The sequence below is a fragment of the Pundamilia nyererei genome, unplaced genomic scaffold (genome assembly GCF_000239375.1).
Source record: "Pundamilia nyererei isolate P.nyererei 1_Seehausen unplaced genomic scaffold, PunNye1.0 scaffold00010, whole genome shotgun sequence".
Lineage (NCBI taxonomy): Eukaryota > Metazoa > Chordata > Actinopteri > Cichliformes > Cichlidae > Pundamilia > Pundamilia nyererei.
This window is the reverse complement of record NW_005187411.1, coordinates 4,769,031-4,791,603: the sequence shown is the minus strand read 5'-3', so window position 1 is coordinate 4,791,603 and position 22,573 is coordinate 4,769,031.

Sequence of the window (22,573 nt, the reverse complement as noted above, 5' to 3'; positions counted from 1 at the left end):
GAACAACAGGCAAGACAGATGGATGCAGGCTTAAGAGTAAAAGATGTATAAAACAAGCCATTGTGATAGACAGCCAGACAAAATGAATTCTGCAATACTCTGAAGCCAGTTTACATAGAGCCTTGACATATTAATGGGATAAACACAGTGATAAATCTTGGTCGGGGAGTGACATGCAAAGAATGCTGGTGCGGTAAGCTTTTCACAGTAGCAAAATAAACACAGATAAGACTGTGGGAATAATTATAAAGAGGTATGGCACAAGGTACATGTGTGTGAGCCTGCTTGGACCAACAGACACACATGGAAAACATAGGCAACAGCAGCACCTACAGCTTAGGTATCATTTTCTTTGGAGATTTACTTGTCAAATACAGTTAGGTCCATAATTTGTTGGATAAAGACACCAACACCATCATGTTACATTTTAAATCACTGATTAATATGCAGACTTTCAGATTTCATTCAAGGGGTTTAACAAACATTGCAGATTAACTGTTAAGGATTTACAGCCATTTTTATACATGCACCCTTGTTTCCAAAGGCTCAAATGTAATTAAACAAACTAACATGATTTTAAATATAAGGGTTGTTCTTAATTCTTGTAAATCCTTTGCGCTCAGGGACTGCCTGATGTTTAGGACCCATGAACATCACCAAATGCTGTGTTTCCTCTCTTGAGCAGCTCTGGCAGGATGCAGTTGCTGCTTATTTGTTGGTCTTTCTGTATTCAGTAACTGAAAAGCATGCCCTATTGAACTGCAATCAGGTGACTGACCTTGCCTTCTGAAACTCTTGGGTTTTCTTGCAGTATGCTTAGGGTCATTATCTGTTTCACAATGCAGTTTCACAGCATTTTGCTCAATCTGAGCAGAGAGTAAAAATCCATACACTTACAATTCCTGCTGCTGCTTCTATCAGCAGTCAAATCAACCCTGTTAAAGATAAATAAGCACTGGTCACCATGTTTGACCCATGATGTGATGTGATTCTTCCCCATGTGTTTCTTCATAACTTCATCTTGGTTTTATCTCTCCAGAGCCTTTGAAAGATTTTTCAGGTGTTTTTTTTGGAAAAGTCTAATCTCATTTTCCTGTTCTTGAATGTAACCAGTGGTTTTCACCTTGTTGTACACCTCCTATTTTTTTGTCCACAAAGGATTGTAGAGCGTGATTTCCTTGCAAATTTTCTTGACATTGTGAATTTGCTTTTTTTCAACCATGGAAATAATTCTGTCATCATAAACTTTAATTGTCTTCTGCTGGTTTTCAGGCCTTTTGATCATGTTGAGCAGACCAGCACATTCCTTCTCTTTAAGAACGTGATAGGCCGTTGGTTTCGCAATTCTTAAAGTTAGATATATTTTATTAATATTTTAACCTGATAATGGCCTTGCTCACATTTCTTTTGCCTCATATTTAAAATTGCAGTTAAAAGCTACAGAATACAAACTTGGCACACCCATTAAACTGCTCCTAAGTCAACTGTCTCCTTAATTTTAAGCCTCTGAAAATGTACTGATCCACATACAAAAAAAAGCTGTAATTCAGTTAATACAGTATGTTTGCAAAAACCTTCTTGCAGTTACAACTGAAAGTCTATACTTTAATCGCGCCTTGATTGATTTAAAATTCTGTGTGGTGGGATATACAGGCAAAACTAAAACAAATTATGGATCTAACTCACGCTTCCTCTATTCTTAAACCATGAAACCAATATGATTTCTATTAGCACATTGAAACAGTAATAATGAATGGGCTTCTAGAAAGTTAAAAAAATATACATTAACAAAAGGAGTAAGTCAGCAGAGGTGGGTATACTCAGCTGCAGTCAAATGTCAAGAAAAATAAGAAGCATTTCTGCAGTAGCAAAGAGCCCATAATACAGTCCGAGGTATAAATTTTCCTGTCACCTTCTCTGTGGTCGATAAGGGAGAAAGATTGGGTTGAAAATTGATTTTCCAGAATAATTGCTATTCTCTTCGTCTCGGGCACTCAAGTGTCTCCAAGGCTATTTTCCATTACAGCTGCTGGCTCTCCAATTTACCTGCCCTAAGTAAATACAAGAAAAGGCACAGCCTTTGGCCTCTGGACTCATCAAGGTTGTGAAACTTACAGATGATAAGATTCACGGTGAGCTCCATATAATTGGCCGGCAGTATTCTGGAGATTGATAAAGCTTGACCTTTGTGACGCGTGAAGCTTGAGACACCCATGACACAACAGCCTTTCATTGTCCCATAGAAAGCGAGCTGAAAATATTTATTACCAGATTGAGGTTGTGCCACATTGCGCCACGCAGTGGTAAATGGAACGAGCTGAAGCGTGTTCTTTGCAGAAATGCGATGGACTTCGGTCACATCACAGACACAGATGTGGACAGCAGTTCATGATAGCCAATGTGCTTTGCGTGTCATCACCATTTCGATCTCCTGTCCTCCTTCAAACAGCAGCAAACAGACCGACTGCATGAAAGGTGATTAGTTTGCACGTTTTTACCGAGCCAGATCTAATTTCTCATTACTTAGCTGGTACCTGGTGTGGTCCTCGTGTGGCCAATCCTACCCTCCTTTTTACCGTTCGGCTAGTAACAACAGCTATTTTTATGAACTGACACGTCACTACATTGATTTTATAACAGTTTAGGTAAACATGCACACCAAAAGAATCATTCCTTTCTTTTTAAAAAATATTTAAAAGTCATCTTGCTTGTGAACATGCACAGCAAAGGCGGTTTGTATGTAGTAAATGCCAGGTGAACAGGAATCTCTGCTGCTTTCATTAGAGATTGTGTTGTGTGTTGCATTGTATTGTATCATTGTGTGGAACAGAGAGTGATTCTCTAGCCTTCTGTCCTCCTGAATATCATACTCGGCTGCCATCTGAAGCCTCCCTGCTTTGCTCCAGTGTACAAAACCCTATTGTGTTTTTTTTTAGATAAGCAGAGATGGCGAGAGTGAGAAAGAGAAAGGGAGAGAAGGAGGGAGAGAGAGGGTGAAAGACTCCTCTGGAGGCGCCAAGCCTATCTCCCCTATCTCCTCCAGGGAACATGCCGGCATTCCCAAAGACACTGGCGCTAAGAGCCTCATCGCCCTGCTGCCCACCTCCAGGAGAAGGAGACGAGGAGATTTATGTCATGGTAACCCAATCCCTTTCCCTTCTGAACTCCCCGTCGCCCCTGACTGCCTGGGAGAGTGACGGAGAGTTTGAGATTGGTGGGAGACTCAGAGGGGTGTTATTGTTTTTGAACAGAGGTGCACTAAGAGTCATGACTACATGTCAGTGCATCTTGTATAGTCATGTGTAATTTTGGAGTTGTTTCAGTTGTCTTTGTTGTTCCTCAATAGCCTTTTCTGCCCCAATGAAGAGATATAATTCAGTTTTATTGACCAACTTTTACAGTAAAAATCGAGCCATGATTTTGAGACCGAAATAGAAAAACTTGCTTGTTTTGAAGTGTGCTGGGTGGACATGTTATTTTAAGTGGAGCTAAATTAAATAACTCAGTCATGGTACTGTGCAAAAGTCTCGAGCCACCGCTCATTTCATTATATTTTGCATCCAATGAATCAGACTTTCTTGTGATTTTTAAAGTAGTTTTGAGAAATACTTGTCCAGACCTCCCTAAAGGTCTTTCAAAGTTTTTTACTTTCTTTAAGTAAAGTAATACCAGATTATGATCGATCGTTAAGTACCATCTGAATTGATTCTGATTGACAATGGCTTATTTTTTCGCTGCCAAAAAACACTACAAATGCAGGAAAAGCATAGCTGCATAGAAAACAATGGAACAATGGGAAAGGATCAGTGATGGATAGGCCTCCCCCAACTCAGGGCAGTCAACATCCAAAGAAAAGCTTTGAAGGTCCTTCAAAGCAAGCAGCAGAACTACATTTTAAGATTACTTAAGAAAGGCCTAAGTGAGTTCAGGCTGTGATGAAGAATTAATCTTCAGGTCCTACCAAATATTGACTTTTAAGCTTGTTAGAATTTTAGAAACACTGTTTTTTTCATTATACACTATGTTAAATTGCACGTTGCAGTAAATTGCTGCACTTACTTCCCATTTTTCTTCCAAATACAAAGAAATGAGTCTCCAGGGGTAGCTCAAGAGCTTGGCACAGATCTGCCAGTGCTGTATACTGGTCTGGCAATATTTTTAACTGCACATGAGTTTTTCTTCATACATGTACGTCTACAGTGATCTGTATGTGTCTGGATATGCTTATATTGGTGGGTGTGCGACACTGGAGACCACAGACATTTGCATCGTGGATTTTGTCTTGGTTTCAGAACAGTTACGCCCTTGCCTGTGCATGTATCACTGTTTAATATCTACCAGTGGCCCTACTTTATTTGGGACTGAGTGGGATTGACTCCCACGGACGGCTTCGAGAAGAGATGTGACACTTAGAGAGAGAAGAGCAGAGAAGGAGGAGGTCGTGTAAACACATTCACACATAGATACACACTCGCTCACATGTTAACACATTTCAAGCCAATATTCACACAGCTACATTTTTAGGATGCCTTCCTAATGCTCTTTTAACATTTTAACATTCACCAGATTTTCGTTTTCGTCTAGACAACAACTGAAAAAATAACTGCGAAAAAGTTTACAAACTAAGCAGATGCTGAGCACAAGTTGTAATGCCAACATAACGATTGCATTACTTCCTATCCATACCTATTAGAATTCAAAGAGTCAACAAAGTAGTGTAGGTGTACATAATGAATGAAACACAGAATGTGACATCTCCTTGAATTCACACATTTAATATTTCATGGTTCAGAAGCACACCTGAGAGCTGAACATATGACTGAATCAAAACTTAATGTGGAACACGCAATATGCTGAAACTATGAAGTCAGGGGGAGGAGGAGACTGAATTACTGCATCAAGGATGACAGAGTGAAGTTAGTGAAACACTGAACTGCAGTCACTTTTTATTTCAAACTTTCAAAAAAATATAAATTTAACCCTTTATTGCATATAATGTGGATTTTGTTTGCCTCATATTTTATTCTAAATCTGCCATAAAGCCAAACAAGTCAGCAAAATTCTTCCATTTAATCTCAATAGAACCTACAGTTTTTAAAGTGTCTGTGATGTTTATCTCCTGCACAAACTCACTCCACACACTCGCCTTCACCACTGTAGCATCTTCCAAACATGTGTTGAACCCACCAGGAGTCTGCCTTGTGGAGATGTGTGTGACCGTATTTGTGTATTTGTGTGTTCAAGCAGGCCTTCCTGCAAGTGTGTGTTCAGCATGACGTGGCAACCCCCTGCCCTGTTCAAACATGGCGTTGGCTGTGCAGGCAGCCTCATTGTCAGGCTTGGCTTGCCAGTGGTACACGCTGTGCCTGGCACCCTGTGGAGGGGGAAGGAAGGAGCACAGCGGGGCCAGGCCGCCTCCAACACCTCTCCCACCGAGCCAAAGGCCCCTCTGGTGGGGCTCTGAACACCAGAACAGGCCCAGGGAGAAATGATAATGAGGACCAAGACTGTGTTACACAGGATAACACATAGGGATGCCATCACAGGTTTTAAACCGTTCATGCACACACACACACATGCACACACACACACACACACCAAGACGTAAACATGCAAATATAGAAACATATGCGCTCAAGCATGTCTGCTCTTAATCAGGCTGGCGGGGACGCAAACAAACACACAGAGAAAAACTCACAATCTAGTTTAGCAGAAGACATCTGCATGTGGAAAAAATTGGAAAATTTACATCGTCTAGGGATTCCACTCATTCAGAATTTTGTCAGTCAAATCAGATTTCAGCCTTTCAGGGAGACACTTTGAATATGCGCTCCCTTTTTTTTAAACATATGGATTTAGCTGAATAATGAGCCACATAACACACATGTTTATCTTTTCAAGTTAAGCTATTTTAGCCTCATTTTGACTCACTGGAAAGAACATCAAATGAAATTCATGGATCACTATGAGTAGTTTGCCTTGGCTGTTAGTTCTTTCACACAGAGGTAAAATTGAACTTTTTAATGATTCTTCGAAACGTAAAAATGCTGGTGTTACTTTCCTGTCACCTGGCTCATTAATTGGTAACCTACTGTTTGGAACAACTTTGCAGTGGTGAGTGGGGAGGAAACCAGGGAGACCGATGTAATGCTGCATTCTTACAGAGCAGGGAACACAATTCAGTTATTTATCTCCTATGTATAACAGAGACCGTATGATTACAGTAGCTGAGAGATGGACTTTCAACTGGCGATCGCTGCTTACACGCACTCTCTTTGCAAACTTCCCACAACAAGGGAACTACACCACATGCAGGTTCCTTAAAGTGGCAGGTTTAGCCAATAGCAAGAGAATCGTTCCACGTTGTTTATCTGCATAATTTATCCATAATTATGCAGATAAACAAATGCTTGATTCCTAGTCACATTGGGGATGTTTGACTAATGTTTTCAGAGCGCCTCCCTCATGTAGACCCTTGTCTTTATTTTACAAAATCAACTGCCTCAATCTGGGGAGGTTTACCCTTAAATAAATAAAGTCATTTGATTTCAAGCTGATCACTGGTCCCTGTTTTCTCCTGCATGTGAGACTTAGCTTTGATTACGTATTACCTAGCTTGATATCAGACATACTGAATATGTCAACTCCTCAGTTTTCATGTTGCATCCACTCTAATCAATTACTGAAGGGGATTAAATTTTTCCTAATAAATCAGGAGAGACCAACATTCCCACTTATATTAATGTCATATTAAGCCAACACTGATCTCTAGCCATGCCAATATATTGGTTCGTCAAGGGTTTTTAAAGCAGAACAGAACGATTGGCTAATTATTAATCCTTCTCCGCTGCTCATTGGAGTGTTTTTTAATCAGAGAACCTCTGTTTTATGTCACAATGCCAGACAGGTGAACAGTGAACAGATTTAGAGGGTGATTCTAAGGAAATGACACAGGATCCAAGAAATATAACAAAGAGATGCAAAAGTCAAATTGTACTTAAAAACCTTTAGTTGCATCTGGTTTTTGTTGTTGTTGTTGTTGTTGTTGTTGTTTTGAGAAACTGTGCAAGAATGGTCTTGATGCAAACTAATTTTATAAGCATGCTCCATTGTATCCGTGCAGCTTATTTGATATCAAATGAGAAATTCATGAAAAAGTGCAGAGTCACCTTTAGCTGTGTGGGTGGAGTGTTGAGTGTCCAGGTGTTCCACTTGCCAAGTGCTGGTTTATTTTGTTGCATCTTATCTGTATGAAGTAGTAAGATTGAAAAGTAAGAATGGGTTCTCATTCGAAGATGCATTAGAAACATTGCAGTCTGAGTATATCAGCCATTATGAGAAGGCTTGTATGTGTGAGCCAGGAACCAGCCCTGAGACTATATGTTTATTCTTTCGATTTGTGGATGCCCAAAACGGAAGAATTAATTTTATTCAATCCAATTCAAATCACAATGCAAGTCGTCTCAGGGGCATTTTACTCATTAAGGTTAAGAACTTATAATATATACAGAAACACAACAATTCCCTTTAAGCAATCACTTGCTGACAGTGGGGAGGAAAAACTCCCCTTTACCATGAGACAAACCTCTGGCAGAACCAGCCTCAGTGAGGGCAGCCATCTGCCTCAGCCAGTTGGGGTTAGAGGAGAGTAAAGACTGAAGAGAGGAGCACAGAATAAAAACAAGAAGTGGGCAATATAATAGACAAAGTCTTGAACCACAAGTGCCTGCACAAAGGATATATGGTAAAAAAAAAAAAAAGAGGACAGAATGGATGAAGCAAAAACTGCAGGAAAGAGAAGACACAAAATGAATAAGATGAAATGCTGGCTTATATAAATGTGTGTGGACTGAAAGAGAGGAAGTAGAGGAGCAGTGCACACTGTGAGAATTACCCCAGAAGCCCAAAGCTATAGCTGCAGAATCAAGGGTGGTTCAGATGTACCCAACGTTAACTATAAGCTTTATCAAAAAGCACGTTCTTAGAAGCAGCGAGGCCGTCTGCCTCTCAAACACAAACAAGTGAACGTGGATTTGGAGAGCAAATCTTGCTTTTGGGGTAATGCAATGCCTTAAATGTGTGGCTATAAATGCTTTTTTTTGGGTGTGCAAACTATTTTAATCATATTCTGGATTTTACGTGGGTCAAAGAAGAAAAATTAATCTAGGTAACATTTCTGTCTATTACCTGTACTTCTACTGCATTATTGTAGGGTCTTTACCTTTAATGTAAAGCACTTTGAGGCGAATGTTGATGTGATTTGGCACTATATAAATAAAACTGATTTAATTGAATAGCATTTAGCTCAGTTGAAGGCTTTTTAGAGTATTTTTGAGACATCCAGCTAGTAAGGATGAAATGAAATAGCATTTCATTTTAGGAGTAACGAATTGGGTAAATTGTTTTTATCCCCTACATTTAGACAGGATTTTACTAATTTTGATAGGATAAAAATGTCCAACAGATTTGTTTTAGTTAAAAGACATATTCTGATTAAGAATTAGTCAGTGGTTCCTGACTGTAGTAGTTCACAGCAAGCTTTGAACAGTGCAGTTGGGGTCAGGAATCAGTAGGAAAGCTGCACTCAAAATATAAATCAGGTATTATTGACATTTGCAGAGCTGGCTGCTGCAGTGCAGTCTTTTCTTTTTTTTAGAACTGTGGTCCATTTGCAAACTAAAATGCGAGCAACCTAATACCCAAAACAAAAGCAAAAGTGACAGGTGTCAAGACATGGATTGATAGAATTAAGCAGATCCAACATGTGATTACAATACCAGTGGGAAGCATATGGATTGTAGATATAAACCACTGCATGGGTGTGTGACTGCTTTGCGAGATGTTAAAGATGAGAGGGGATGAAAATTGGATTAAATTGTGTGTGGCAGCTCACTGTAGGGAGGTAATTAGGGACAAACATTGAGACGCTGAGTCTGATCTCTCCTGCTGGAGGTTAAGTGAAATAGGAGCTGTGAGTCCCAGTGTCCCGGTGGCACAGTGATTAGAATTTCCTAATGTGGGGCTAATGGGATGTCAGCCGGGAGCAGAACCCCTACACAGAACCACTCATAACAACAAGTGGTCAAAGATCAAGGCTGATTAAAGAGATAGAGAGGAGAAGGAAAAACACTTTGGCACTGGTGATGAAGAAGTAGACACTTTAGTGAGTTACGAGTCCTGACCATCAGCTGTATCATCGCACCGTGCAGGAATGGGTACACGAAAAGTAGGGTATTACTGTTTTGTTAGATGCACGATTAGGATGTGGGAAAAACAACAGTAGCATTGTATTTTAATGACCAACAGATTGCAGATGTTTTTGCACGAGCGTGTTAAATGTATCAGCTTTATATGTCCATAACTCAAACCTTGTTGAGCTGCAAAACAGCAGATTTATACATCATTAAGATGAGCCACAAGGTAAAGTACATCTGTAGTCTGTATCTCACATTTGTACAAGCCAGATTTATATTTCCAGCTTATTTATTTATTTAATGGGAGCCTGTGTTACTCCGGTTAGTGTCTCCCTCCATCATCAGACTTATGCCATTTTCCTACATAACCTCTTTACCAGCTCTTCCTCTGCATTTGTGTCTCTTCTTCACTTTGTTTGTATTATTTTTTTTGTTGTTCACCCACTCCAGCCCCAGCTTGCGTTTGCATATTTGATCAACGTCTAGCGAGGATTAGATGGCATCCCTAGTTGCCAGTTGCAGCAGGGTCTGCGGTTGAAATAACAACAATAGCAGCACAACTTGACTGCCAGCCCCTGATGATGAAACGACATGGGGAAACAAAAGCAACCCCCAGAGCTGCAGATGTTGACGCTGGAAGCTGTTTGTTGTGTGGAGGTGTTTGTGAGGTAGAGGTGGCGCGCTTTTGTGTAAGTTTATGAGTGTGTGTTTGATTGTGTGTGGGTGTATGAACATGTACTTACACAACTGTGCGTGTGTGTGCGCGTGCGCTGTATTTCTGTCTGTGTGAATGTGTGTCAAAGCTGTGGCCCTGTGGCTATGAGGAACCCAGCTGGGAGAAAGAGTGAGCGCATTCATCCTGGCTCTCAGGGGCCGGGGGCCACACAGGTACCCGGTGTGGGGATGAAAGGCTGCTCTGCAGATGTCACCCGCTGGGGTTCAGTGGCCTAGCCAGCAAATGTCATGTTTGGCAGCTGGCACGCTGCTGCTCTCCCACCAGTTGTTGGCAGAGGCGTCTTCTAAAGGATGCTAGAGTGGGATGCAAGCACCGAGAGCGCCCTAATGGGAGCAACATTAAAGAGAGTTGCTGGCTTCTGTCTGTCATAGAACATTAACCTTGTCCTGTTTCCTGCTTCTCTCGGGCAGCTGACGCATATGAACTCTCTCTCTCTCCTATTCTCCCTTTTTACCGCTCTACCCCCAGTGACTTACCTACATGTGTGCATGCATGTCTTTCTTCACACAACGCTACTCTCCATTGAACTCACTCTCAGCCAGTTTATGCGCCTGTGAGGTCAGTTGACCCACACTACAACTTATCATTCTTGATTGAATTTGGCCCGGTTATGTGTCTCTTTCTTCTTCCAGTCTAGTAAAATAAAGGTGTTTATTGTTACAATATTAAAATGACTGGATGAAAAAAGCAAAATTACTCTGATTTTAGTTTTCAGAGCTATTCGTAACACTGTGCCATCATTTATACGCACAACTTTTCCTTATTTTTCCTTCTGTTTTCCAGAATCTACGGTTGTTGAGTGTCAAAGGTCTCATGACCGGCCAGTGGTTTTTAGACCCTCCTGCTGTCCTACAGCCGAGCTCCCTAGGGTTACTAAAACACAGAAACATCACCCACTATGACCACAGCACACATGACTTCACATCCAGATGTACAGACACATACACACAGAAGACAGACCTTCTTTAACAAACTAAATACTATCTACATATTTGTGAAAAGCTACAGATGGTGTCCTCTGTTTTTATTGATGATTTAATGGCAGCAATCCAAGTGTGTACAATAGATCACGGTGCATATTTTTTTCCTTCTCGTAACACAGCGGTTCCATTGGCATCGACGATTTTCCTCCAGTTGTTGGCCTTTGTGTTAATGCTCACCAGGGCCATGAACATGAAAATACCATTTGTGCAAATGCTAAAGGAAAGCATAAAAGAAAGGTCAGTTTCTCACTGTCAGATTGCTGTTTAACAACACATCAATCCCTCCATAATAGAAGAAGACACATGGGAATGACTGGATACCCTGTGTGTGTGTGTGTGTGTTTGAGTGAGGGAGTGAGATCATTTTTCTGGTCACTTTCGGTCAGTTAACCCCTTAGCAGTCCAATTAGTCCCCTAAACCATCCAATGTCCCGTGGGCGGTACGTCCGACTGCTAAGGGGTTAATATAAACATACAGTACTTCGGAACAAGACTAAATCAGTGGGTTCCCTTACTCATAAAACCCATTATCCAGTGGAAATGCCCAGAATTCCCTGTAATTTCCACTGATGCACCCACTGATCCTTTATTTTGTTTTTATTTTTTGGTCTTGGTATCTAAAGAGTAATGGTTTTCAGATATTTTTGTTTCAAGATATCTGTCAATTTTTCATTTTAAATCTGATTATGCAGGCATGCGAAAAATCCACTTGCCCTTCCTTTAAATGATTTCTAATAATAATTAAATAACTGAACAATCTATTCAGCTGCCTCTCGTGTGAATCACACAAACACTGGGCTTGGTGTTGGCGAGGCATGGGCTCCGACACTATCGTCATGGACTACAGCTAGTGATGTGACCTTCATATGATACCGCATAACCAGCATGATTCACTTCAAAGAATATCTTTCTCTATGTGTTCCTTTGCTGGACATGTGTGATAGTCAGTAAACATTTGGGAAAGTCATCTTTAATAGCTTTTCAGGATTTTTTGATGGGCAGGTTAGGAGGAGAAATTGCCTATAATTGATCACAGCTGGTCTTGTCACCTTCACCAATAAAAATAATAATAATAATGAGTTTCCACATATACAGTGGCATCTGTTTAGCAGTGCTTATCTGTGGGGAAACAGTGAGTCAGCTATGGTTTCAAGTTTGCTACAAAACAGATCCAGTGTTTGTAGTCGAGTTGAAATAATCGCTTCATGACAATCATGTCGTCATACTTTCTGATCCTGTTGATAGATTAGTTTCAAATTTTTGAACAGTTTTCCGAGGCAGGCAGTAAACTGACAAAAATGTTAATGTTAACCTAATGAGTGCAAAGTGTGATAACAGAAGCCTCTAGGTCCACATTCACACAGGTCTAGAGACTGGTCAGTGATCCTCTGGGGTTTTTGGTGGAGTACCTTTTGGTACTGCTTTCCAATTACAGCTGATTTTACCTAGCAACAGCAAGCAAATTCCCCAAACCATTCACCAACTGGTGGGGAAATACACATTTTTCCCTAGCAACCAGTGGTTACAAGTGGTTGGGGAGTGGTTCCTAGGCAATTGCTAGTCTTTCAGCCTATGTGATTCATGATTTTTTGTCTTTCAGCACTCCTTTATGTCCACTATGTGTTTACAGCACTTATGAAGATATTGTCAAAAACATGGTTGGTGTACTTTGTTGTTTAGTTGAGGAGCACAAAATATGCTAAGCTACCATTCAAAACCTTTTAATGTTTAGACAGTATTGCTTAGGAATTTTAGATTACATTCATGTCAGTAATCTAATACCATCAGAGAGGCATCTCATCTGTCCCATTTTTATTCTGATACATGACAGTGACCTCAAATATACAGCCAGAGTCATAAAGAATGATCCTCTTCAACAAGAGGAATGATGAGCCAAACCACAGATGTGGGGCAACATTATTGTCCTTCTGGGATTACATGAAACAGACAGAAGCTATAGAAAGCAGCCTGAATCCACAGGAGAACTGAGAAAATTTCTCAGACATTCCCAGAATATCTGATATACCAAACAATTGAAATAATTGATTTGGCTGCATTTATACCATTGTTATGAAAGTATCCTCCGTTTACACATAGGTTCATCATAAGTAGTAAGGCCTTTAAGGAAGCAGACATGGCTTTACCGCTAAGCTCAAACTCTTCTGCCATTTGTCTCAAGGTTTGCTTTAACATTTTGTAATATACATGAATACTATACATGTACACAAAAGGCACACGTGCATACATGGGCACACTCTCTCTCAGACACACACACACACACACACACGTGTCAAGTGGACAAATTACACCCACAGGATTTGGATGCATGCAGTTAAGATTATGATCAATGACAAGTCAATCATGTGAATCTGTTCTCCTCTCACTTCCCCAGCTCAGCAGTTATTCTCCAGCTGGCTGGATCTGCCCTGAACCATTGGTGGAGACATTATGCTCCTCTTTTTTCCATCATTTCTTTTTCCTACCGCCTCCACCCCTTAACCTCCTGCTTTGCCCTCACCCTCACCCTCCCTTTTCTGACTTCCCATATGAAGCTTTGTCTTCCCAGCTCCTCCTTCGCTTCTTTTCTGTCATCTCTGTGGAGCAGTTAGCTCTGTCAGTCACATATGACAGCTCACAGCCCTTCGCCATTAGCCCCTGGCCTCCCAGCCTTCAGATTCCATGTTAGGTCAGATATCCCCTCCAACACTAAAAAAACAGATAAGGGATGCTATTTATTACTCGCCTCAGGTGAATGTTAAAACTTCTGCTGAAACTAGAGCTCTAAAAGACTGTTGTGGTTTATTATTCCATTTTTAAAATATGGATTACTGCCAAACATGGACAAACTTATTGTGGTTGCTATTGTCTTCCATGTTGTCGCTTGAAAAAGCTGCTCATTTTGTTGACCAGTCAGAGCTGTGTGGAATGTACACAGACAACAGCAGGAGAGGAGCTGCACCTGTCCTCTTCCCTGTTTTGCTGTTTTTTTTATTATTGGCAGCTCAAACAGGCTGGATTTCACAGTTTCTCAGGTACATTTGCTACTGTGCTACCAACTGCACTGAATAATAGTGTTCTGTGTGGTTGTGTACGTTGAAGAGAGGCATGCGCTCAGCTCTGCCCATTATTCATAATAGAAAGGCTGGCAGGCTGGCCAGCAGACCCATCGCTCCCGTGCTATCTGAGAGCAGATAAAGGAGGCAGGTGTGGGGAGGAAATTAATGTAAATCCATCAGTCTTCAATTAGAGCTCTGCTCACACCCAAAATAAAGACTCCATCTCACACCAATAGGACCCCAGCTTTATTCACATCCCAACCCCACCTGCAAAAAGCACAACAGCAGCAGGAGCAGCCCTACCGTGTAAACAATCAGGAGCTATATAATGCGATGTTTAATGATGAGAGAGCATGAGATGTGTGATATGTGCAGGTGTGAGGTGTTATCTAGCTCATGAGCAGCAGCCATGGTGTACACGGTTGTCCATTAGGCTCCCAGTATGTGGCCCAGCTAATTCTGTGTGCCTGGAGGTGCAGGGGCAGAGGCTCTCCATGGACTGTGGGCTGAGGGAAGAACTGCAGTTTAACCTAATTTGGTTCTAATTACAAAGACAGGAAGTCCACCTGCCACACATACGACTGTGTTTCCCCTGCCTCCCAAAGGGAGGAGAGTCTGGAGAGAAAAGAGAGGCGATGGGAAGAGGGCAGGAGAGAAACTGTGCGATAACAATAGCAACAATAATTATTAGAATTATTAACTTTAATCTTGTGTTGTGTCCTCCTGCGGTAAAAAAAGTCCCATAATTTCCCAACATATACAGCACCCTCACAGCTGATACCAGGCTGAATATTTTGAATAGTTGTCTCAACAATAAATATTTAACAAATCAACAGCACATTAGATTGGAATTTCAAAGAGTTGTGGGAGTTCTGCAAATCTGTATGAATGTTATCTGATATGAACAATGTTATCTCAAAAGAGCCATTACCAGTCTGCCCAACACTGAATCAGCCTTCTATAGCTCTCAGTTAGCAGCTTGGGAAGATTTGCATCTCATTGTTTCTTTTTGAGTTTGTGGTTTGATTAGTGATTGCATGCATTCATTTTAGCCATAACAGCTTTCCGCATAGAATTTATATAGTTTGAATGTAATGCCGATCACATAACATCATCAAGAGACAGATTCAGCAGGTAGTTATATGAGGTCAGGTTTCTCCATATATTTTTGTCTTAAATTAATTGAATTGATTCTTATTATGACTTTATCCGTTCAGCTTTATGACTTGAATTTTGAATCCGGGCTAATACAGATATGATAAACGCAATGAGAAATCTTTGTTAAGTAACAATAAGAAAGAAGGCTTACGTTGTAAAAGCAAACATTTTGAACAAGTGTGGCATAGTGTGCAGTCGCATGAAGGTGCTGTTTTGACAATATCTCCTTTCAGAACATTCAAAAGCACTTTTTTAAGCATATTCTACCCAAAGGACACAAATAAATGCAGCCATGTAACCTGCACAGCCTTCTGTTTCTTTCATCTGGCATCTTATCAATTGACCAGATCTCCCAGTGGTGTTAATAGCAGGCTTTAGCGGCATAAAGCTCCCTAACAAGGAAACTGATTGTTCTGTTAATGTGTTACTTCCTGTTGGAGTCACTTCTCTGGAATGGAGCTGAGTGACTGGTGCCGGAAGAAAATCCCCACATCAGAGCGATCACAGGCCAGGGTTTCACTTAGCTGGTCAGCCAGCCAGCCAGCTAGCCAGCCAGTCAGCCAATCAGCGCCTTCCAGTGCCGGTGATGGAGGAGATACATTTCACTAAAGCAGTATGTGTCACCTAAAACCCAGTCTATAGGCCTTGGTGGTCCGGTTAAAGCTGGGATATATCACACAGAGGATTTAATACGATTGCACAGACTTTACACGAGTCTGCATCTTTCCCAGTTTGAAAATATGAGCCAAGAAGTGTTTGATTCAGACATTCTTAGCATATGCTAATTGGCACTTTTCAAATCGTAATGTACACTCCATATATGGCACAGGCTCACGGATATGGACTGAAAGTTATTGCAATTTGGCATGTGAGTGTTAGTGGAGGTGATTTGCCACTATGGATTTCTCCAGCTTATTCCCCCCACTCTCGGATTTAAAACTTTGATCATAAGGTATTAAAGTCAATAGTAACCCAGCAGGGTATGTAGTAAAGCTGGGGCTTATAGGCTTTTTACCCTAGTCTATATGCGGGGAACTGTGTGAGACCAAAGTTAGGTGAGGAGACAATGTGGCAGAGAGACGTCAGGAGTAAAAAAGAAAAGAGTGAGAGAGAGAGAAAACATAGATAGAGACAATTTGGCGGGTCATGTTACCAGCAGGTCAAATTCTTGGCAGAAGAAGTGCTGTGTTGCTATGGCAAAATGCCTTTTTAACCACCCAAGAGTCACGGGCCAGGGCAGTATCATTGGTGTGACTGTTGTTCAAGAAGCAGTGGAGATCAGGGCCTTAATCAGTCAGCACTGCTACCAGGGTGAAGAGTGGGAATTGAGCCTGAGGCTATTTGGAACAGGAACATCAGTACGGATGCACACACACACACACACACACATGCACCCACACATTCTTATCTGATGCACAAATGAAATCATCTAACAACAATTTGCATTTTATATCTTGCATGAAAAAGGCCATTCTTACCTAATACTGAGATAATTAAAAGAGTAGATAGCAGCAGTGAAGAGGATCAGTAACTTCATATGGTTCAATATGTGCAACTCCGCTTGGCATCTTGCATAGCTGCAAAGAAAGTAAACAGGGAAGAAACTTGTGCCGCGTGCCCAATTTGTGTCTTTTTCCCTTCGATGCTCTAAAAGTCTGAAGAGGAAATCTATCCTGAAGTTATGTTATGAAACTTAATAACTGACCAACCATCTGATTCACACCCTATCTGTCCAAGACATGCCACATATTTATTTCCAGCAAGTGATTGCATCAAATTTGTCCTGTTTTTAACTTTGTTAGAAAAAACATGCTTGGCGGATGCACGGCACACACTGGTGGCTGCAGGGAGCCAAAAGCACTTTATTTATGTTTGGATGGCAGTGGGCGCTCAGTTCTGCTTGGCACAGACAGTGTGCTGTGGTCTTTGGCACCTCTTTGCATCCATCCTGTCCCCCTGACATACACTCTCCCTATCTCCATTGGGCCTCTGTAGCATCTTGTGTGTACGTATGCATTTGCATGTGTTTGGAACTATGCATGAAATGCTGTGTACTCGTGTTTTCATGTTCTTTGAACTACAGTTAAGATTTTTTTTCTACCCCAAATATTATGTAAAAGAAACAGCAGGAATGCTTTATATGAATTTTTCATTGACTCTTTTATCTGTACTTTTTCCCCCAGAAATGACTACCAGCTCCTCTAATTAAGCATGAGAAGTTTTTCAGAAAGTGGTTTTGAAATGGAAACTAATCTCCAGTGCACCTAAGGTCATGGGACTGCAATACTCAACGTTCCAAGAAGAAAAATACTACATGAATTAAGATGAATACATATGACATTGGCTAATCTTCTACTTTGAGTTTGCTACTTGAAACTTACTTAAGACGTCACATGCAGGGCATGAGTGACTCATGTGGTAATACCAGCCAAGTGCAAACTCTAATCTTCCCTCAGCTATGCTTATGCAGGAGAGAGCACTCTGCCAGGGCGTCCACTGAGCACAGCCATTGCAGAAATTCAAAGTTACAAGGTCGACGTACATCTGCTGCCAGCAGAAACTAAAGTAAGCAAAGATCTGCAGGTCTATAGCCTAGCAATCTCATTTATTATTTTTCTTCCACCTTCCCAGTGCTTTTCATGTTACCTCAGGGAACCGACGGACCTGTGCTTGGTATATAAATATATAATTTATATCTCACATATTTATAAACCAAAGCAAGGCCAGCCCACCTTAAAAGGAAGCAAGGCCCTTTTCTTTGTGCCGGAGCACTGTGGAGTCTGTTGAGGCTCAAACCCAGGATTTGTAGCCTGGATTTCCTCAGTCTGGATCAGCAAGTGTAGCAGAAGGCTGGAAAAAGAGTGATTCTGGTCAGGCAGGCTGGCCATCCACGGCCAGATAACGGCTGATACTGGGACTAATTTGGTCATGTGTAGGGCTGCCGGATGATGAGGGCTGATAAAGAAAACATGGCAGATAGACAGCTGGGCTGCTGGAGGAGGATGTGAACTCTCCAGATGCTGGCTGTTGGGTTTTAAAGTGGTTCAGAGCCTGTCTGTCTTTCTGTCCAATCATCTGTCCAACTGCACAAGAGCGGCACACACCCCAAAAATCATCAAATCAAGCTCATGTGTAGATAATAGTTCCTAGTGAGGCAGCTGAAACGCACTGTTATCACGAGGAATCTTGTGACTGATGTAGTATAATTAAAGAGCAGCAGCACAGTTTGAGCAGCCCTGCCGGGGTCATATGGTTCTGACAGTCCTGGTCTGCTTAGGCTAACACAGAGCCTGTTGCCCGGCCTAGAGAGGGGAAAGACATAGAGATAGTGTTTGATGGTGTGTGCATGTGTGTGTGTGTGTGTGTGTGCTGATTGGCTCCCGGAAGATCAGCGGTGGCTCAGGACTGCGAGGAGGCTGCTGGGAAATGTCTGTGTCACCGGTGTCACCCAGGCAAGGCAGATACACAGAGCAGCAGTCACGGACACATTCTTGGCCCAGGCCGATCTCCAAACACACTACCACAATCCTCTCCTTGCACTTTCGAGCTCTCACTCTGTTTCCTCTCTCACTCACAGATGCTCGCTCTCTATTCTCTCCTTCTCTGACATCTAGATCTTGCTTTTTCGATCTCTGTTAACAGAAACATGCACGCATATACTTTAATGTGCCGTGTCACCGGACAGAACAGTCAAGAGCAAAACATTAAGACGGACTAAGCAACAACATCGAAAAAAAGGCAGATTTCAAGAAATATTTATTATGCTGATTGAAGATTAAATTAAGATTATTTTACTTCAAGTGATTGTTTTTAGATTTTTACTCCTGAATAGTTTGCTTTCTCTATTGTGGCACATTATCCTCTTTAATTTAGTCTAACAAGGGCTCTAACTCTTTCAGAGCACAACAGGCAGAGGAGCCAAATGAAGCTAACTAGCACCCCCTTTTGAAAGTTAACACTTGACCAGAAAAAAAAAAAAATCTCTTTCTCTTTTCATCATGTTTGATGCTCGAGAAGCAGATGAGCTTTCTGTCACCCGCGCGGATCCAGATCGGCCCGTCTCACGGAAGTGAACGGATGGAGTGATGAGCTGAATTAGCGATTAATTGGGATTAAAATGTTTACCACGGGAGGTTTTTATGAATGACCTTTTTATGTAATGTCTGCGTGTCTCTGTGCGCCTGTGTGCGTGCGTGCATCGCGTGTGCTAGAGAAAACAACGGCTCAGCTTTGATTAATATGGATTAGGAGTCTTACAACTCATAATTCACACACGGAACAAAAACATGTTTGGTAAAACCCTAATTCCTCTCAAATATGAAAAAAAATTGCTAAAGAAAAATGGGTGAATGAAAGGGAAATTACAAAGTGCTTTTTTCATTTAGGTAAGAAAATCACTATGATCACTTTAGATGAGCAAAATATTGTTTTTAAAAATAAATAGTCTCAGTAAAGAAGAAGATACCCAGAGAGTGTAATCTGGGTGCCTTTTATGATGCAATTTCCTGATTTCCTTTTTAAATGTAATTGATTATCCAAAGTTTTCTATACTACGGCATTAGTTTGCTAATAAGTTATTAGTTGGCTTTACTTTTTATTTTTTTATTAATTGTTGGTAAACTTTATAGACACTAGGGCAATGGTGGAAATATGCCCTCCATATACTATTTGTGTTTCTATTTTTTACAAAAATGTATTGAACATTGGTGAATGTACTGATATTAATCTAAATCCTCCATCAATATACACACATATATACATTCAGTTCACATTTTCGGGCATCTAATCAAAACCCCGTGAATTCAAGCCCTCACCAGAGAGCAGTGTGCGTGAGATCCGATAAGCAGCTCAGACTTGATCAGTCGTTGCAGTAGAGAAGCATGAGAGCTTCTCATTGCCCTCCTGTCTAAATATCCACCATCCCTGCATCCATTCAACTTCGTTTATTTTTTATGGATCACTCTGTATTCTGTTTCCTGTGTTATTATTTACATTCTTACATACTAAGCATGTCTCAGTCACTTATTTCTCTTCTTATAAGCGTCTTTCTTCCCCATCACTTGCATATCATCCCCTTCTCTTAACTATCCTCCTGTCTGCTTTAAACCACTCTTGTATTTGAGCCCCACCTCCCTCCTTTCTCTATGCTTTGAGAGCACAGCTAGTTTCTACTCAGAGTTTGGAGGCATTGGAGGTCAAAGAGGAGATGGAGGGCTGGGGAGTGGAGGGAAAGGAAAGGGAGGGCTGAATGAGTATTGAGCTGGTCGGTTGGTCAGGTGCAGTGCCACCAGTGATCATTAGGGTTACAGCTGCCCGGGCCAGATTGTGTGCTGCCTGCACCAGGCGAGATGTTTTGCCCAGGGAGAAGAGCGAGCATCTGTCTGTCCCTCCCCGTAGACAGCAACCTCCTACCAGCCTGTCCAACTCAACCCAACTGGTAACAAGGTCACCCAACTCTTACTTTCTCTCACTCAAACACACCCGCTCTAAACTACTCCGTACTTCTTTCCCCGATTTGCTCAGTGCCTCCTTTGCAGACAGTTCCTCACTCCCTCTCTCTTCAGGACGTGTTGTGAAAGCAGCGGGCCCTAAGTGCAGCGCAGATTGCAAAATGGAGTGCATGTGATATTTGGAATGAAGTGGAATTTATGTGAATGTAATGCAAATGTGCATAGCGCTGCAGAACAGCTTTTCCCTTTTAAACTCTAGATGCTTTATTCATTATCTGCACCCAGTGTTAATTGCTTAGTATGATCCTGCTTGATAAAGGGATACTTTCATCATAGGAAAATAATTGGCCCTTGCAATTAGAGAAAAGATTATTTTGAAACTATTTCTTTTACCACCATTGTTTCTCCTTATCTTATGAAACTTGTACAAAATCGTAATTATGCACAAACCCCGAAGGGGAACTTGTAGCTGTATTTACTGTATATACTGAAATTATTTAACTTCTCTTTACATACTTAGACCTGATGAAAGTGTCAGTAGAAACTAAGTCAAACCAGAATATATTCTGATAATATGACTTTTTTTTTTAACATTAGAAGCCATTTTTAAGGCATCATAAAAAAAAAGTCCAAAAGAGTAGTTAGCGCAGCTTAGCATATTGGTGACTGAAAGTAGTCTGTCTAGTCCATCTGTGCATTTCAAATATAACAAACTGCAGACAATGATATATATTTTAATATCACACTAAAACTATTCCCTTTAATAACATCTGGAGGTAAGGGTGACATTCTTGCATGACTTATGCTGTTTGACTTACAGCTGTCTGCTAGGCCGCAGCTCCCCAGATTTTAGTAAGTATGTTACTAAAAACTTTGTCTCTACAATCCTAAATTGGTGCTTTTTTGGAGTGTCTATCAAATAATCTGTCCTGCTATGTGCCAATCCAAGATGTTTGTGTTTGAACCCTTTTTACAGAAAGGTCAGCAATTTGTGCCACTGTCTGGTAGATGTTTTGGGTACTGCCGTGTCCCCAGTGTTCTTTAGCTTACAACGGCATTCAGTGTTAGCCATAGAAATAACGCTAAACTTATGTAAGTTTGGGTTTGAAGTTCAAACCTGTTCCATTAGTAGGATAAGTGTTCCAAAATCATGCTGTTTGTGAATTTAAGCTAGTCATTTAGCTACTGCCTTATTATTATGATATGACATTAACAATTACTCAACACTGATTTATCAGTCACATGCAAGCTAAGGCCAGTGTTCTTGATTGAAATTCTAGTATTTTCAGCAAATATGTGTGTCAGTTCGTGAATTGGCAATGCTAACCAGGCTTGCTAACCATGTTTGCTAACATTAGCTAATAGCCTAGCACTTCACTACAGTCACTGATTTTGTGACCACTGGGCCTTCGTAGCTAATCCACATTACTGTTTCCCACCTGGTTTTCAGTCTACAAAATTCAACTCATCAATTTAAAACCTAGTGCTCACCCACGGGGCAACAGGAGTAACCATTTAGTCCCCCCGACCATAATTGTTCATCTCAGGTTTTTCTCATTTGTGGCTTCATAAATATATTTCCAGCCTTCCTACACAAACTTTATCTCTGCAATCGTAAATTTTAGATGTTATCTAGCATGAGCACAAAGCATGTGGAATATGAATCCAATGTAATCTGTGCTTACTATAGCATAGTAAGTATATGCAAAATAAGTGGCAAAACCGCAAGCTCTGTTGTTTGCTCTCAAATCCTACGAGATTATGTGGGGAATTCCTCAGAGGGCTGATTTTGTCTTTGGTTGGATGCCAAACGTCAGTGTTGTTTGATATGGTTTGAGGTGATTTGTTGTATAAATGAATTGGGTGATGGATGCTAATCTCTATGATCTAGCTTTGTTTGTTGACTACCAACAGGACAAAGGAGCGAAAATCTTACCAGGCGACGAATAACATACGGCCTTTGTTGTTAATCTATCAAATGTGACGGTCGCCTGAC